Genomic DNA, 14,295 nt, shown 5'->3' on the forward strand with positions numbered 1-14,295 from the left:
ATTGCATGAATTCGTACATCGTGATTTACATAAGTCACGGACTTAGCGATTGCTTTCTGTAAACTTAATATTAACGTACCACCTTCATAAAGCCATCAGGTATGCGTTTTTAGGTGACAAAGCATAAGGTGACCTGTACTTGTTCTCAGCTCTTTCAATAGTAATTGCGCTGGCCACATTGACCGGTAGCAACAGGGCGGCGCCCTAGAGGTTCCCACTTTTCCGGCCCAGCTTTTCCTCTAGAGTTGTTCTACTAACTCTATGGAAGGCTCTGCAATTAATTGACCAGCTATACCACGTGACTGACTTCCTACAATTCACATACATGCACTATTTTTTGTCTATTTGGCAAGCCTCATCTTAATGTACTGAAAAAAAAATACACTTCGGAAAGCTCTACGTAAGTGGATTTAACCGCGTGTAACTATGAAACTTCGGTGCTGTACTCGTGAGGGTTGTTCTTTCAGACCCAGAGCTGTGGCAGCTGCGCCCTTCGTGCGACTAGTGTCAATTTGCGCCACGCGATGGCTCTGCATACAAATATCTCACTGTAAAAATAATGTCAGCCATCAGTATAGATAACGTGGTATTTCAGTCGCAAAGTGCCGCAACTGTTAGTATTACAGTGCGTGCTTTCAGAATTCCTTTAGAACTAGTGAAATGTGACAGTGCCAGCTGGATTATATATTTGTGGCTTTTGCGGGACGTTAAACTGTAGTACGTACTACACGGTTAAAATAAGAATGAAAAAGAAACGCTGGCATAGGTAGAATGGACTGCCCGTGGGGGTGAATCAGTTGAGAATAATATTTTCAGCTAAAACAAGCAAAATAAGAACGGCTACTTCTTTTCGAGACGTTGTGCGCATCCAAATTTCTCAAGGCGTCCACCCTACAAGTAGCCCGCATGATCACGCGCATCTCACACAGACGCCACGGCATGCGAGAGGAGGACACACTCAAGCTGGTCAGAAGCCTGGTCGTCAGCCGAGTGGCATACAGCCTCCCATACTACAATCCCATCAAGAGTGATATATAACAGGCGGACGTGATTCTACGCAAAGCCTACAGAACCGCACTCCATCTTGCCCACAACACCTTGTTGTGTACTACGTGCGTGCGGGTACGCGCCCAGGTGCGCAGCGTGACGAGCAAGAAGACCAGCGGGCTCCGGAACAGAGAATGCTTTATTCGGAACAGCGCGTGCTTCTTATACACGCTGGCGGTTGCTTATCCGCTTCTGATAACAAACACTGAACGACGCCTGTCGGCGCTATCACATTCCTTCCGCCACAAATTAAGTTCCTTTGCGAAAGTCCTCCGACTCGTAACGAACAGGTCGGTGCCGCTGTCGTGAACTTCTACGTGGTACGGCAGGGGGCTCGGGTGACGTGGGCTGGACGGGTGCCTGGGCTAGGGGCCGTGCTGGTGTGGGGGTCGTGGGCTGAACGGTTGCCTCACCCATTGGCTGACGGTCTCCCTCCATGGGCTGGTCCCGCTCGTGCACACCCGCCGGGACTGCCTGGTGGCCTGCGTACGGCAGGTGCTCTGGAATGGCTGGCTGGGATGACTGGCATGGGGTAGACGTATCTGCGTGCTGAGAATACCTGGCCAAACGCAGATGATCAACGTGAACGAAATGTACTTTGCTCATCGTGTCCACCAAGTACGTGACAGGGCTAATGACCTTCACTATTCGGCCTTCAGTCCACGCTGTTTTCTCCCCTCTGACCGTTTTAACGTAGACGCGGTCCCCTTCCGTGAAGAAGCGCCATGGAGAGCGACCTCGGTCGCGTTGAGCCTTGGACTTTTGTTGCCTCTTTAGCATGTCTTCTTGAAATGATGGCTTTAGCAGCTACAGCTTTGTACGCGGTGCCCTTTTTAGAAACAGTTCGGCTGCTGAGCGGCCCGTTACTGCGCACGGAGTTGTCCGATAGGCAAGCAAAAAATGGTCTAGGCGTTCTCGTAGCGTCCTGTGGCTGCCGGAAGCGCTATCATGGAGTAGTTGCTTACGCAAGGTTTTCTTTACTGTTTGCACACACCTCTCAGCTGCTCCATTAGACTGTGGGTGATAGGGTGGGCTGTACGTGTGACGCACTCCCCATGACTCGAGAAAATCATTGAACTCTCGTGCCGTAAACTGGGGGCTATGATCTGACACTAGCTGTTCCGGCAACCTGTATGCAGCAAAGAGGGTACGAAGCCGTTCAATGGTGTTCAAGGCCGTTGTCGACTTCATGTGAAAGACATCAATCCACTTTGAATAAGAGTCAACACAGAGCAAGAATGAAGCGCCTTCGCACTCGAAAAAATCAACGTGTACTCTTTGCCAGCAGCGAACGGGAAATGGCCAGGGTTCCAAAGGGGCGCGGGGAGCGCTACTCTGCGTTGCCTGGCATATTTTGCAACTTTTCGCGATGGTTTCGATGGCTGCTTCAAGCCCAGGCCACCACACTAGGCCGCGAGCTAACATCTTCATTCGGACTATTCCGGGGTGCCCAGCATGCAGTAATGCCAACACATATTCTTGCAGTTTGGGCGGAGCCACGACCTTGCTACCCCATGTCACGCATCCTTGCTCTAGCGATAGTTCCATTCGTCTGTTGTGGTACGGTCATAGCTCGGCTTCTACTTGCAGTGGCCATCCACTACGCGTAAGTTCAGCAACCTTGCCCAGCACTTTGTCCTGTCTGGTAGCCTTGGCGACATCTCTGGCTGACAGCGGCGTCTTTTCAAAAACTGTCAAACAATCGGCCTCTTCATCCTTTGCTTGACTTGGAAGTGGCAATCTCGATAACGCATCGGGCCCTTCCATTTGGGATCCTTTCCGATACTTAAGCTCGTAACGATATCCCGCCAAGATAAGCGCCCATCGTTGCATGCGCGCAGCGGCCAAAGTTGGTATCGGCTTGCAGGCACCTAGAATGCCGAGTAATGGCTGGTGGTCCGTGAAAAGCGTAAAACGACGGCCGTACAGATAGCGATGAAACTTTTTCAACCCATATATTATGGCCAACGCTTCTCTTTCGATTTGCGAGTACGCGCGTTCCGCTGCCGATAATGTTCGAGAGGCAAACGCAATGGGCCTTTCGTCCCCTTTTGGTTGCACATGCGAAGTCACTGCGCCCAGTCCGTACTGGTATGCATCGCGACTGAGTACAAGTGGTCGCTTTGGTTTGTAGTAGCAGAGTACTGGGCTCGACTTGAGCAGCTTATTTGTTTTGTGGAAAGCAGCAGCGCATTCTTTGGACCAGTGCCACCGCAGGCCTTTCTTTAAAAGGGCGTACAGCGGTGCTGCCACGGTCGCAAAGTTCGACAGGAACTTGGAATAAAAGGTCACCATGCCCAAGAATGATTTCAATTCCGTTGCGTTTGAGGGTTCTGGCGCAGCCGTAATTGCTTTAACTTTTGATCCCAAAGGCTGGATTCCGGCTGCAGATATCCGGTGGCCCAGGTACCGAACTTCCCTTTGAAAAAAACTAGCATTTTTCCTCTTGAAGAGTTACATTGGGGGCCTGAAACCGCTGGAGTACTTGTTCTAGCCGCTCGCGACAGTCCGACGTGGTGGTACCCCCAATGATTACATCACCAATGTAGCATCGTACGTGAGGAATACCACTGAGAATTCTGTCCATAAGCGACTGGAATACTGCCGGAGCGCTTGCAATGCCAAAGGGCATACGCTGGTATTGGGAGAGCCCTTTATGCGTGTTTATCGTCAAGAGTGACTTGGAGTGTTCACACAGCTCTACTTGCTGGTATGCAGAGGCTAGATCCAAAACGCAAAAAACACTCCTCTAAAGCTGCGAACAAGTCTTCTGGTAGCGGAAGCGGGTAATGCTCTGTTTTCAGCACGGGGTTCACAGTGAGCTTATAGTCACCACACAACCGGACGTCTGCCCCTCCGTCCTTTGGCACAGCGACCAAGGGTGTTGCCCAATCGCTCCGTGTTACCCGCTTCACGACGCCGGCTTCCTCCCAAGTATCCAGCTTATTTCCCACTGGTTCCACAAGAGCGAGAGGTACCTTACGTGCTCTGCAGAACACGGGTTTTCTGTCCGGTTTTATTAGTATTTGCGCTTTGAACCGGGAAATCGGTCCTAACTGCTTCGAAAAAACAGGCGCAAATTTCTGTTTCAGCTCAGTGACAATGTCTACTGACTTTATGGCAGCGACTTCGTTCCAATTCACCTTTAGTCGACTCAGCCATGCAGTTTCTTCCCAATAGGCATGACCACTGCTTTCCTGCATCATCGACTATTATCAGGGGAAGGACGCAAGTCTACTTGTTGTATTTTACTTGCACGTCGACCGAACCAAGGACTGGGACAAGCTCGCCCGTGTACGTTCTTAACGGATCAGCCACCGCCTCCAGGGGCAGGTGCGCCCAGTTCTGCTGATAGATTGCCTTTGGCATCACCTTCACTGAGGCGCCCGTGTCTACTTGCATGGTCACGTTGTGGCCCTCTACCTCAACGGTAACATAATACGCGGACTTGTTTCTGGTGATACTACAAATTTGCAAATCATTGTCGGATTCTTCCGTGCAGTCTTCCACCCAATTTAGTTCTTTGCGTGGTTCGGTTCCCCGCCTGCACATTGTCCTGAGATGACCTTGCGTGCCACAGTTGTGGCACTTGTACCTGCGGTATCGACATGTTCTTTCCCAATGGTTGTTTCCACACCGGAAACATTCTATTGGTTCTGTCGCGACTCCTCGCCTGCGGTTCTCTCTGACGGGGCGTTGTTGGCCTGAGAGCTTGCCTATTTGCCTGCTTTCCGCTGTCAGGTCCGTCTGATGAGCTGCTTCCTCAGACTTAATTTGTTGCGACTGCTTCGATGCCATTTCGCGGTTCAGAGATATTTTGCAAGCCCCTTCAAAGGTCAAAACCTCGGCGTCAGCCGCAAACAGCTCCCGCTGGGTGTCCGCGCATCGCAGCCCCGCTGCGAGCCTGTCCCTCAAGGCTTGGTCAAGAAAGTCACCGAATGCGCAACTTCTGGCTAAATTCTTCAGCTGGAGTATGAAGTCTGTCACGCTTTCGTGTTCAACCTGTACGCGGTGGTTGAATCTGCACCGTTCCGCTACGATGGCTTTCCGGGGGCTGTAATGATTCTTCAGAACCGATTTAGCTTCATCGTACGTTTTACTGGACGGCGCATCGAGTACGAGCAGGTTTTTCAGTATTTCGTATGATTTCGGTCCTACGACCGTCAAGAATACGGCTAATTTCTTGCTGTCGGCTACCTCATTTACTTCCACATAGAACTCCAACCGTTCCACGTACGAGTCAAAACTGTCGGTCTTCTCGTCAAAGCAATCGATTCTTCCCACCTTTGACATGTTGCCGTTTCCTCGAGGTTCCGCCGCCCTGGCCTGGTTGCCTGCCGCGCTTGTTGTCAGCATCCGCCACGGTCCCGGGAAGCCACTTGCGTCGATTCCATCCTCGTCGCCATGTGTTGTTTACTACGTACGGGCGGGTACGCGCCCAGGCGCGCAGCGTGACGAGCAAGAAGACCAGCGTGCTCCGGAACAGAGAATGCTTTATTCGGAACAGCGCGTGCTTCTTATACACGCTGGCGGTTGCTTATCCACTTCTGATAACAAACACTGAACGACGCCTGTCGGCGCTGTCACACACCTCAACCGAAAAGCTCCTAGCCTTAGCACTACACAGCACTTTCGAAGAATTGAAAGAGGCGCAACTAGTCTCCCAACAGCGCAGACTACAGCAGACCCCATCTGGCAGGGAGCTCCTGAAGAAACTAGGCTGCGCCGATCAACTTCAAGAGATACAGAGGACCGAAACAATTCCAAAAGAGTATCGCAACACACTAACGTAGCACCCATACCCCGGGACATGGATCCCAACCTACACAAAGCACGCAGAGAAGCGAGGGCTGAATACCTACAAAAGACACTAGCACCCCAAGAAACGACGGTATATGTGGACGAAGCCACATACGCGAGAGCAGCGGGGCAGAGCAACAGCAGCGCGGTAGCAACGGCGATTGATTCGAACCTACGCGAGATCACCAGCACATCACTATAAGGCTGTACGATAGTCGAAACTGAAGAAGCGGCCGTCGCTCTAGCGGCAGCGGAGCGATATCGGTCTAAACGGTCTCTAACAATCCTAACAGACTCATAAACGGCGTGCCACAACTACCTACGCTGCAGAATAGGGCACGGAGCGCTCCGCATACTCCGCTCCGGAGACCACATAACACAACGAGAAACAAAAGAACCAATTAGGCATAAGGTAGTATGGACGCCGGGACACACGGGAGTGGCAGGGAACCAAGAGGCTCTAATGTCCACGATTCTGTGCTTTGGTGTGCTGTAATCAGCCGTGATTTCTAATTACTCCAGACATTTGAATAGGTCAGCTAGTAACTAAACTTCTGCTCTGATATCATACCTATAATGAAACCCATCAATTTTGTGCTGTAATGTTTTCCCTTCTTTTCTGATTTATTTCGAGTTTCGTCCCCGGTCGCCTCAGTAGGTGAACTGGAAGTGCCGCACAAACAAAGAAGGGTGTCACTCGATGCTCGCGCCGCTAAAAAAACGGAAAAGCACGGGGGCGGTGCTTCACCGAAACCTCGGAAGCGAGACTCGCCCTCAGGGAGCACGCGGGCTTCGCCATGGCGGGTCACGTGGACGCTATTAGAAATGATTAGTGAATAGCAGAGACCACAGCCGGGGACTCGCTGAAGGAACCCACGTCAAGGCGCCGCCTTACGTACATTCCTTTTTATAAATTAAGAAGGCGCCGTTGTTATAACCTCTGATGGTGTGAAAAGTTATTAATCTTGATTACTATGTCAGCGCAGCAGTGAAAAATGCAATACATCGCAGAAGTTTTGAATTGTTCAACCAATAATATTACAAGCAAACGCTTTAAAAAAATGACGGACCAAAACACGAAGGCCAACACCACCAGAGAGCGATGCAAGCACTATGAGCGCGCGTTATGAACAAAAGATTTCCATGGCGCCTAACGGCGGGAAAAATGCGGCGATACGCACACCTTTCGGGCGCCATTGCCCATGGCCGCTCATTAGCGTAATTCGCGCGGCTTGTAGCAGCACACATTATGGCGGAAAATCTCTGCAACTGCGACCCACCACAACGTCACGTACCGTCAAATTGACGCGTACGAAACGGCCCTTCCTGCGGCGCTCGTCAACGGATATTCCTTCAGCCAATCAGCAAGCTCACATGGCGGCTATCACGGACCAGCAGCCAAATATTCGCGATATTGCAGGTGCAATGCACGGACGTTTGCACGCTACCGCTCACTTTCCTTTTAAAGCATTAAACTTGCACTAATAGATTGGCTTTTGCCAAGCAGCGACAAGTTCCTCCACGCTTTCCCTGGCGGCTCTCGTCGGCCGCCATGTTCTTCCTAACGCGCATTCTTGCGGAGACAGCTGCAGCATCGAGAAGCGTCCGGAGACTTCCCGGAAACAGCGAGAGGTGTGCGGAAGTCACCTTCGCTGAATATCTGCAGCCGATACAACAGCACAAGCAAGAAAACAAGCGTGCTAGCGCCGTCGAACTCGGCCGCTGGACTGGCCCAGGAAGAACATGGCGGACGGAAGCACGTCACAGCCGGAAGTGGGCGCTGTCCAATAAAGTGCGTCGGCGGCGCCGCGAACGTTTTTGATGCTTAGCATTTTTCGAAAAGCTCGTAAAGGGTCTTTAACTCGCACTAGAGCTGCCAAGGACCAGAAAAAGGTATTAGTCGATGAAGTTTGCGGCTCCACGTCACGTTTCGTCATCTTTACGAAAAGACAAAAGTATTTCTTGCAAAACTTGTGTTTCCAGGCACAAATTTCAAGCAGCGTGACCTCTGCAAAGTCAATCGAGAAAGTCAACATGGAGGATATTGGCGGCCGTGTAACTGCCATGCGTGTCGAGAGTAGAGCCCATCAGTGTAGATATTTGGGCTTATATACTTGGTGTAATATTTCCAAGTTTTTCTTGTGGCGTAAAAAAGCGCTACAAGAAAGCTCCTGTGTGTGTCTGTTTACTCTTCTGCATCCTCGCGTTTTTTTTTGCGCTACAAGAAAAACTTGAAGTTAAGAGAATAGAGCGCCTGGTTGGGCGTGTATTTCGACGGATCGCAGTTCGTGCTGTGAAAGATGCTGCGATCCGCTGCGCAGGTTCGATGTCTTTCTGCTTGCTGGGAGCAAATAGAATGGCTATCATCGCCTATTTGTATTTACTTATTTTCGTTGCAGTAAGCTTACTTTAGGGTCACAAATAGAGCAGATGGAAGAACCGTTCACCGCTGTTGTTCAGCCTATAGCATAACTACTGTAGGCGCACATCGTAGCTGCTATGTGATTTACAAGGCAACCGATGGGAAGGAATTTGTTTCCACTGTACTGTTTGCGCATATTACAAGACTGCAGGAAATGGGCACATTGTTCTCCAGTTGAATGTCAATGTATTCCTCGTGCCTGTAGCGTACTTAGCGCAAGAAATAAAGAGGACAATATGATTCGGATGTCCATGGCAGACGTTCGCGCAACTTTGCTCCGTGTAGGAAGACGCGACGCGACGCAGGAAGCAAAGCGTTGTCTCGACCACGTGAGCGCTCGCACAGCTGTCCTTTGCAAGGGCGATAAGGATTCCTGATGGTGTCGCCCTCGAAAAGGTCCCGCAGCCTGTTTGCACTAGCCAGGCTTTACCTGTTGCGGTCTAGCATTTTGCCTGTCTATACTTCACATTATTCCTCTCTTCATTAAAACATACGCCCGCAACCACCCCGACTGCATCTCTTGCCTACTTTTTTTCCTCCACCATCACTCTAAACCTATCTTGCTGATCTCGACCGCTGACCCGTTAACCGTCCCATCTGCTTTGATTACCAGTTGCTCTGGAAAGGGGACGTTCACTATGCGCTTCCTGCTGGGTGAATGTTTTGTCATTGCAGTTCGGCGAGGAGTGTGCGCGCACTGCTCCGGCAGTATAGGCACATGCCTCGCGCTGTTGAAATGGTGCGGCACGTTTTGGTCCTCCGAGAGTAGGGCTTCAAGTATGAAGGCACCACCACTTATGTTATCGTACAGATATTCCATGCTAATTTATTTCTTGCCGTACTTGCAAATCTGCATTTTTACATTTTATTTTTCATCATTCGCATACAAGCTGCCGTCTTTGTTTCGCCAACTTTCTTTTCGACGAGTCCGGGTTTTCTGTTTACACTTTCAGTATCCTATACTTGGTTGCAGCCTCCTCGAGCTCTTTCTCCATTCCGTGTCCACTAATTCATGGTACAGATATTGCTGCACTTTGGCGCGCATTTCTTTTCATAGACGTTCCCCAGTCTTCCTCCAAAAACAATTTTGTTCTATGCTTCCCTGACTTCAAAAATGACCCATGTCACCGTGCACTTCCCCTGTACATCCTAAGGGAGTTAGTGTTCCTGTATATTATCACGTGGAGGGACGTATGAAGAACACAGTAGCAATACTGTGAAAGACGAAACTAATTTTCATTGGGCGAACCTGTGCCCACAAAAAGAGGCTACACTTAACGAACAGCGACAACGGCGAACACAGTCGGCGATCGTCAAAATCTCATCAGCGGGTCAAGCGCGTCGGCTTTTATACATCAGTCGTCAAATGCTCCAGTGTAATCGCTGGGACCCGCGTGCCTTCCACGAAGTTCTACGTTGTTCGCGTCGCGCGCACATGCGATCAGATTACACAAGGTTCGGTCACAGACAGCGGATGGAAGCATCGATAACATTCCATAAACTTCCGATATATGCAGGCGCGTCCTGCGCTTTGCGATAACATAACCAGGTCCTCATGGCATCTTCCTAGGAGAAGTACACATATCGTAGTTTATGCTCAGAGGTCCAGTTGTTGAAGGTCGAGATCCGACAATATGCTATATTTCTTAAAGACCACGATGACACTCTCGTCTCATCCGGCGGTGTTGCAATCATTGTAGACGGAGGTGTTGCTTGCCGAGAAGTAGAACTTCGTACGCCTCTAGAGGCAGTTGCTATCCGGGGGGTGTTGTTTGATAAGCTGGTCACTATCAGCTCTGTATACATTCCTCCAAATTATCAACTTAATAAAAGCGAATTTCAAAACTACATAGATGAACTTGCCGTGCCGTACATAGTTGTCGGATATTTAAACGCACACAACACTTTGTGGGGAGACTCTCGTTGCGATGCGAGAGGTCGTCTAATTGAAAACTTTGTTTTTTCCTCAGGAGCATATATAGTTAATAAAAAGCAGCCGACGTACCCCAGCGTGGCACATAATACATACTCCTCGATAGATTTAAGCATAGTGTCGAGTACACTAATGCCGTACCTTGAGTGGTCCGTTTTGAAGAACCCGTTTGGAAGCGACCACTTCCCAGTTATATTAAACTTGACCAAACAAGATGAATCCTTGCCACATGCTCTCCGGTCGAAGATCGAGTCGGCTAAGTGGGAACTTTTCCGCGAACTAACATATACAATCCGGGATGAAATCGATTCTTTCAATATAGACGATTATGTGGCGTATATTACATGCCTTATAATTGAGGCTGCGAGAAAATGCATTCGTGAAACTAATGGAATGTCGAATAAGCGTCGTATCCCATGGTGGAACGAAGAATGTAAAAAAGCACGGAAAAACCAAAACAAAGCTTGGGGACGACTTCGCGACTTTCCAACCGCCGAAAACTTGATTAATTTTAAACAAATAAAGGCTCAGGGTAGAAGAACATGTCGACGTGCTAAAAGGGAGAGCTGGGAGAAATACACCTCTGGCATCAATTCCTACACGGACGAGACGAAAGTCTGGACAAGAGTGAATATATAAATTAATAGGCCGGCAGACGCATCCTCTACCCTTGGTAAGCACCCACGGTGATAGCCTGGAGGCTCAGGCGGATTGTCTAGGTTAACAGGAACACAGTAGCAATACTGTGAAAGACGAAACTAACTTTTATTGGGCGAACCTGTGCCCACAAAAAGAGGCTAAAGAACGGCGACAACGGCGAACACAGTCGGTCATCGTCAAAATCTCATCAGCGGGTCGAGCACGTCGGCGTTTATACATCAGTCGTCGAATGCTCCAGAGTAATCACTGGGAGCCACGTGCCTTCCACAAAGTTCTACATTGTTCGCGTCGCGCACACATTCGATCAGTTTGCACAACGTTCGGTCACAGACAGCAGATGGAGGAAGCACGGACAGTATTCCATAAACTTCCGTTACATGCAGGCGCGTCCTGCGCTGTGCGATAACATTTGTTAGGCGGTGAAACGTGTCGCCCGATAAAGACAAACAAGTACACGAGTCAATATGCTCCCGCAGGGAGCAGAGTTGCGCATTGGTTCGCCCTTATGTCCCAGCTATGCAGTGAAGCCACTTCTCGCGCCCGCAGGAGACGAAAGCCGTGCGGTGTTCCATTTGCTTTTTCTGTCTGCCGGTCGCCAACTTCATGCTGCAACTGTTCGCCAGTGCTGAGCAAGGTGGCTCTCTTTAATGCAGGCTACGCTCGAATCATTGGCGTTGTTTGAGGGGGGTAGGATTCCAACCCCCCGAAATTTTTATATGTGTGTACATATATACATGCACATATACAAACACGCGCACGAACCTACATATAGGGGGGTAGGACCCTCCTCCCTCGAAATAAAATCCTGACTACGCCCGTGGCTCGAACAGCTCAAAAGTTCGCGTGCAAGCGCGCACGACCTTGCAACAAAACGCGGTGCAATGTTTGTCACAATGCATATGAAAATGTGAAATGTTTTAAAGAGTGTTTGATTAAAACTCCTCACGCGTATGGCGAACAATTGTATGAGCGCATTTTTGCTGCCGAAACCGGCCGAGTAATTCTCGTCGCCAAGAGAGCTATCGTGTCTGCAGTTATGCCAGTGACCGTTAATCGTGACCGGCATTTATTACTAACCCTCGTTCACAGCAGCAGCATGTTTTCTATGTATGCGGTGCAGACGCGTAGATTTAGACGCACTTGAAATGCTCACAAGCGCGCATTTTATGCAACGCTTACTTTTACGATTTATTCATACCGCAGAATAAACAGGTGCTTCTTAGACGCAAATCTGCGTGTAGCGAAAGATTCAAGATGCAGGAGCTTCTAGATCAAATTTATTTCGTACAAGGGAATGGATGACCAATGGCTGCTAGCAGCAGGACAAGAGCGCTGGTTCTTGCAGCATTGGGGGGCCTAATTGAAAGCAAATGAAAAGGCAATTAGCCATTAAGAGTACGAACAAGTTATTTTTATTGCACTAATCACATCAAGATGGCAAACTTGCAAAGCGATTATTCACACATTGCAGACCGTAGTATTTCAACACATTTTTCTTGATCTCTTCATACTACTCAGAGCAGAAGAACCAGTAGTTGCAGTCACTGTATCAAGTCACTAAAATGATCAAAGGAGGCTTTGGCCACAAAGCTAAGTTACAAAGCCTTGCGACCTATTGCATTAGAGGCAAGGAAAGTTTACGCCATTCAACAATGCATTCAGAACTCACAGGAAAAGATGCTTGGGAGTGCGTCTGGCTCCAGACGTTCTATTTTTTTGCAGGCTATGTGAAGTGGTCCTGCATAAAAGCAGTTTCAGTGATAAGTAAACACAACCGCAGAAGCATGTGCAGTATTTAACAGCTGTGCTTTGTCTAATACCTCGCAGAAGCCCGCGAGTCTTGTAAATATAGAACGAAATAGTGCAGATGGCAACCATCTGTATGTCAATAGGCGATCCTGCATCCCAACATAAGACTGCAGGACATTAAGGTTAATTTACTATAAAACGTCGCTTATTAAACATACAGGCAAAAGTTTACATCCCTCATTTGGACTAAGGCCGATTGAACAAGCAAGCTATTGCGAGTGGTATATGCTGAAGCTATCACGGATATATCATTAGCAGGAGCGTGCGAGGTTTTCGCTTGCTGAAAAATCATGAACACTAGTACATCATTCACCGCTACATGTAAAATCAGAACGCTACCAAAAAGAAAAAAAATCATGAGCCATTCCATTCTGTGAAGGTGGTTGACCGGCGAAGCTGTTTGACATACGACACGGACGTGACATATAATTTTGAACAAAGGTACTAACTCATTTATTGTCTTGATACGTGGTCATCGTGACGAAAGGTACGTGCACTCATTTATTGTCTTGATCGGGGGTCGTTATTTCACTCGCAACTGCAATCATATTGTTTGATAATGTCAAATTGATGCACGTACACCGCTGGGTAGTCGGTTGAGCCGGATCGGTGTGGCATCGTAAGCGATATGTCCGGAAAATCACCGACGACGACAACAGGGGTAGTGCATCGCAGCTAATTCACGTAAAGTGAGTAGCCATGAACCTTAGTGGACTACGAATCGCTTGCTTACGGGGGTATGAGCCATTGCTCACGGGGGTATGAGCCATCGCTCACGGCGGTATGAGCCATTGATGATGACGGTTTCCGACATGCTGTTCTGCATGTTGTACGCGTGATTAAAAAGAAATTAAACATCCTTCGTTTCACTTTGCTGAGGGCTTGTAGCCTCTGCCTTGTGAGGCTAGCCATTGCATTTTTTGCTTGCTTACGGGAGCATGAATGCCTACCGGGATATCAGTCATTGATCACGATAGTTTTGTTCACGGAGAACAAAAATGCACGAAACCCTAGCCACATACAGATTCGCTGTAAAAAAAAAAAAAAACACGCGGACACACACACACACAGAGGAGAGAAAAACCAGGGTGCAGTGGGCAAATTGTATGTGCTAGTATTTACTCTGTTTTAAACACACTCTTGCAGACCCACATAGTCAGAACAATCGTACAAGCCAGACAGCGAATTAGACGAGTTGGTAGGTTTACATTCTTGGCGTATGTGTGCAGCGCGACACAGACGTGTCTTTCATTATTTGTCCCACGCCTGTGTCGCGCTGCACATATACACCAGAAATCGTGCAGGTGAACAACCTCTCATGCCACGCGTACGCATCTCAGCGTTAACAGGGTCGTTACTCGAGATAAATGTTGGAGACAGAAGAAGACGACGAACCTGCTGCTAGCCTGTCTGAGTAGCTCTGCCTACATTTATTGTTATTTTCGTTATTTTTTGGTAATATTACTGGTCAGAACGGTTCAAGACGTCTGTCGACTCGAAAAGGTACCTTCCGTATCGGAGACCGACGGGTGCTGCGCTACCCGCTGCCTCACAAGGTGCTAAAAGGAACCAAGCTGGCACCGATGAGCACCCCACCATGAACTCCCAAGGGCTGACACCGGGT

The 14,295-nt window shown here is 49.0% G+C and overlaps 2 protein-coding genes and 1 long non-coding RNA gene across 5 annotated transcripts in view; 1 reads left to right on the forward strand and 2 right to left on the reverse strand.

Annotated features, from left to right (window-relative positions):
* The window catches only part of LOC139055847 (sedoheptulokinase-like), a 290,860-nt gene that overhangs the window by 56,240 nt on the left and 220,325 nt on the right, over nt 1–14,295 (forward strand). The gene's annotated exons all lie outside the window — the stretch shown is intronic.
* LOC139055848 (uncharacterized) overlaps nt 1–14,295 on the reverse strand; it is a 43,636-nt gene that overhangs the window by 8,933 nt on the left and 20,408 nt on the right. The window contains exons 3-4 of one of the 2 annotated variants that reach the window (XR_011511935.1): nt 12,532–12,600; nt 12,122–12,218 (exon numbers count right to left, since the gene is read on the reverse strand). The exons of the other annotated variant lie outside the window; for it this stretch is intronic. The gene's annotated coding sequence lies outside the window, so the exon portion shown is untranslated. Of the gene's footprint in view, nt 1–12,121; nt 12,219–12,531; nt 12,601–14,295 lie in introns of those variants that run through there. 2 annotated transcript variants of the gene reach the window in all.
* LOC135898229 (uncharacterized) lies at nt 1,169–5,520 on the reverse strand. Its single transcript, XR_011511937.1, has 2 exons — nt 5,332–5,520; nt 1,169–1,606 (listed from the first exon to the last, which is right to left on the reverse strand). It is a non-coding gene; the product is annotated as an uncharacterized lncRNA (long non-coding RNA).

This window comes from Dermacentor albipictus, chromosome 2 (genome assembly GCF_038994185.2).
Source record: "Dermacentor albipictus isolate Rhodes 1998 colony chromosome 2, USDA_Dalb.pri_finalv2, whole genome shotgun sequence".
NCBI classification, from domain to species: Eukaryota; Metazoa; Arthropoda; class Arachnida; order Ixodida; family Ixodidae; genus Dermacentor; species Dermacentor albipictus.